The sequence below is a fragment of the Bradysia coprophila genome, unplaced genomic scaffold (genome assembly GCF_014529535.1).
Source record: "Bradysia coprophila strain Holo2 unplaced genomic scaffold, BU_Bcop_v1 contig_138, whole genome shotgun sequence".
NCBI classification, from domain to species: domain Eukaryota; kingdom Metazoa; phylum Arthropoda; class Insecta; order Diptera; family Sciaridae; genus Bradysia; species Bradysia coprophila.
The window spans coordinates 8,308,753-8,313,295 of NW_023503409.1; positions in this window are offsets into that span (position 1 = coordinate 8,308,753).

Sequence of the window (4,543 nt, forward strand, 5' to 3'; positions counted from 1 at the left end):
TTTGTGGAAGGTTACTGACTAGAATCTTTTCCGGGAAAACGCTACCCACACATCTACACAGACATCGTTTATCTCTGGGTATGTACATAATCATCATCAACAACGACGTATAGAAATAATGCGAAAACAAGAATTCGGAAAAAGCATAATTTTCATTTTCCAAAAATAGCAGAACGTGTATATAATCTCAAAATCAAATTAATGATCAATCAAATTACCAGACTGTGAAAATAAAAATAACAAAATCAAGTATGAAACTGGCTTTTACATTTCGCAATACTTATGTTGTGTGTGTGTGTGGATGTGAAAAACATTTTTCCATGTAAGGATTTTCCATATTCTATATGTTGCTTTTTCATCTAATGTTTCCATAACAAAAGGTACAAACGAAAAGTCATTATTCAAGGGAAAATCCCATTAAATCGAATATAACATAAATTTATACATGCCATGAATTTGCTTGAGTTGTTTATAGTGTATGAGTGTATAAATGGTTGAGCATGTTGTACGTATATAGCATACTATTTCATGGATATCACTATTATATGTATGTAGATATAGGAGGATATTAGACGCAGTGAGTGCAAACATTCTGTGAAAATGTAATTTTAAAATAAAATTTTGTCGTGTAATGATGGTAATGATCTCTTCACTTGGAAAATTATTCTGATGAAATCATTTTCAGGGTAAATGTCCATTTAACGAGAACCTTAATAGCAACAAATAAATTAAAACCGAAAAAAAAGAACGAATTTTGATACAGGGAGAGAGGGGTGAAATGTTTTTCTAACAAATTTATCATTGCGGTACCATAAATAGATTGAATTAGAGTCACTTTTTCTCGTTTTTTTATTCGTCTTCTTCTTTTTTTTTCTATGGAAGAAAGAGAATACAAAATATTCAGATGCATCCTAAATAAACAATAAATTCCCACCATCTACCATCGTGCAGATATACATTTTTCTGACAGATTGAACCCATAGATCATGAAAACCATTACAGATGAGGGTGGATGAAAAACTTTCAACAATTTTAATTTGACTGATTGGAAGCTTTGTTATTTTAATATAGAACCGTAAAAGAGAAATCTTTTATGCGGAATGATTAAGTTTTGCCATTTATCGAATAAAAGAATTTTCTTTTCACCTTCTTTTTTTTCGGTGAGGACTGAGCGAGTACTGGAAAATGAATGCTGCGGAGTTCCCTTTTTCTATATTAAGCACGTGTATAATAGATATCGTATATATGGATATATAATACAAAAAAAAAGTATATTTCTTTCACATCCTAGCTAGAAATGTACAAAGAGTTTGAATTTAGAATAATGATGGCCTTGAGTACAATTCCACAATATTCCTGAAAGTATTTTTAAGCGGAATTAACTATGAAACTGGCGTTCATTTATAAATAACTAATGAATAATGGGAATTTTCGCATTTATTCAAAAATGCTTTATTTCACAGTTCCAACAAGGTATTTGAAGCACTTAAATGTTGGTTGAATTAATTTTATTGCATTACGGTTATATCAAAGTAAATATTCGTTTATGGTTTGGCTTTGAAATGAAAAATAATTTTATTTTTCAATGGGTAAAACTCGTGACATAATTTACTGTTCATTGTATCAATTTCCAGTTTCAAGTAAGCTTTTTTTTGTATTTGAAAAACGATTTAAGGACGAATTGCATTTGTAATTTTAAGGTACAGAAAATGAATAAATGTTATAAAAAAAAGCGGAGAAAAGCGAATAAAAACGTAAATATGGAGGTGGTGGTGTTTTATAAAAGTTCTGAAGTAAAGTAGCTCGAAAGAAAACTTAAACTTTTTTAATGGGTGGTCTCCACTTTCTATGGTAGGTTGTTCATTGCATTTACTACGTTTCCAAATTTGTTGAGGGGTTGTTCAGTTTAGAACATTTCTTAAAGTCTCGTCAAGGAAAGTTTAACCACTTGCAATCGACTAGCGCATCAAATACAAGCGCCAGGTCTGCTACTTTATATCTGCCATAACTTTTCGAACTTAATTCAGTTGGAAATAAAAGTTTTTTGACCTTTTATTTTTAGTTAATGCACATCGATGAATGGTGGCGGTGCAGTGACGCAAAAATGGACAAATGAAAAATTCTTTTTGTCGAAAGCTTTCAAGTGACTGGTGATTGGTAAGTGGGCTACCGTTAGTTATTGTTCGTTATCCATACAATTCCAAACCGGCCATGCAACAACCTAAGATCTCTTTAGGCTGAAAGAATATGTTCTAGCAAATCTCGGCTAAATCTTTAGCGGACATCAGGTGTATTTGTCTTACGATTAATTTATGGTAGTATTTGTAGTATTTGTAGTATTTGTAGTATTTAGGTGTATTTGTCTGGAAAACAGCTAGTAAAAGCTTAGTTACTTGAGTGTCGACCAGTCCCATAATGGGCAATCTGATAAATTTTGAGTGGAATTGATGTATAATTGTTGTATTTTTGATGTAAAAGTGTTGTACAAGAGAGGTGTTGGGTTGTATTGGAGTGGTGTTAGTGTTGTCTTACTGATGTAAAATCGAGGGAAAACTAATGTGTGGGTGGTAAGGTTGTTGCATAAATTTTAAAATATTCGACCATCGTTTTTACATCACTTATACCACTATTCTCCACCTTAATACCACACTTTTCCACTTTGTTACCACACTTGTTGGTGTATTAGTGTGTTTTAGTGTTGGGTTGGTGTTGTCTAACTGATGTAAAGTAGATGGATTATTGTTGTAAGAATGGTGTGGTTGTTGCATAAAATGTTGCGTTTTAGTCCATCATTATACATTCCCCATACCACATTTTTCCACCTCAATACCACACTTTTCCACTAAAATATCACACTTTTCCACATTAATCTCATTACAAGGTGTTGTATCAATGTTGTGTCCATGTGGTGTAAGTGATGTAAAAGCGTGGATTATTGTTGAGTTCGTGGTGTAAAAAAGTGTTTGTCTGATCTGAATCTACTTGTCCTCAATGTCGTCAGTTCTCTTTTCTTCTTCTCTTTCGATTTAACTTTATCAACAAATACATTCGGAAAATATCAAGTCGCTCTGAATATAAGATATCGCTATGTAGGGCTAAGTGTCTCGTTTTAGTAGTATTACCACTCCTTGTGGTAGTTCTCTAATTGTTCGGAAACCTATTTTGAAAGAAAAAAGGTTGTGGACTCAGTTTAACTCAGTTTTTAAGATTCATTCAGCTCCATATTTAATAAGACATAAAATGACCGTTAAATTTGTGTTGGAAAGAATACACTTGCTATAAAGATTGGTTCACACAATGATGTTATTTTCACCTGCCACTTAAGTAATATGTAAGGTCAATTTTGTGAGGCTAGTGGCCATATAAGATGAACCACTCGGACCCTTGAAATACGAAATAAAATTGATGAAAATTGGAAATGTATATATGCGCGTAGGAGCTATTGTGCTTATGCAAATTAATGCAAATTCGTTTATCTCTAAAATGTGAATAATTTCTGTTTTAATACCAAAATGGTGAGGTATTAATATCGAAAATCGGCTCAATATGGCAGCTCATTTATATCTCACAATATTTCAGCTAAATTCGTTGCACATTTATTACGTTACTGTGTATGAAAAGTCAATGACTATATCTGGCGATTATTATTCTGATATGAATATTGTCAATAAGTTAAATTACGAAAATAAATAAGCGATGCACACACACACACAGCACCCGAAATATTTTTAATGAATTTTTATTTATAAATTTTATTAGTTTAAAAATCTCGCTCGATGCACATGAAATACGCTCGATGAAAAAGCGCACATAAATCCCCCGAAAATAATTCTATTATTATCATTTTGGCAAAAATACGACGAGAAAAAAAAAATATTTTGTTTGTCGAGTTTCGAGTTTTTTTTTATAAACATTCTTGAAGTCATTCCTCTGATATCCGAAAGATATTTATATCCAATCGAAAACTAAAAATTCACGAAAGAAAAAAAATTCTTGTTTGATTTTATAAGAGAAAAAAAATGTTCAAAAACAAATATGTTAACCTTATCGATGCAAAATATACGTATAATTTTAGCATATACGTAATGTCTAGCCTAAATTTATAATTAATGGCATCGTTGAATGACCTGCAGAGAGAGAAAAAATAATAATAAAATATAACCAACCACACCAAGAATTGTAATCGAGACGACGTCATTTCAGGTAGCGTTTTGTTTGAATGTGATTTTATTGGGCTCATTAAGACGAATTTTATCGGAAAACGTTTGTTATATATACCGAATCGGTTTTATGGTTGAGCATTAGCGTTAATGTTACAGATCGGACGGAAATATTCGTTTATGTAATGGAAGCTGAGTTGGTTTCTCTTCGCCTGGAATGAAATATTTTATTTGTTTTTAAGGAATTTAACTATTTGTAACAGGGAAAGTGGTACTTGAAATGGCAGTGACTCGGAAAAAGTACACTTCAATCAGTTAACGTATCGGTAGCCTTACAGTCATACAGTTCATCATACCGAAATCATCAAAATGGGCTAGTAAAC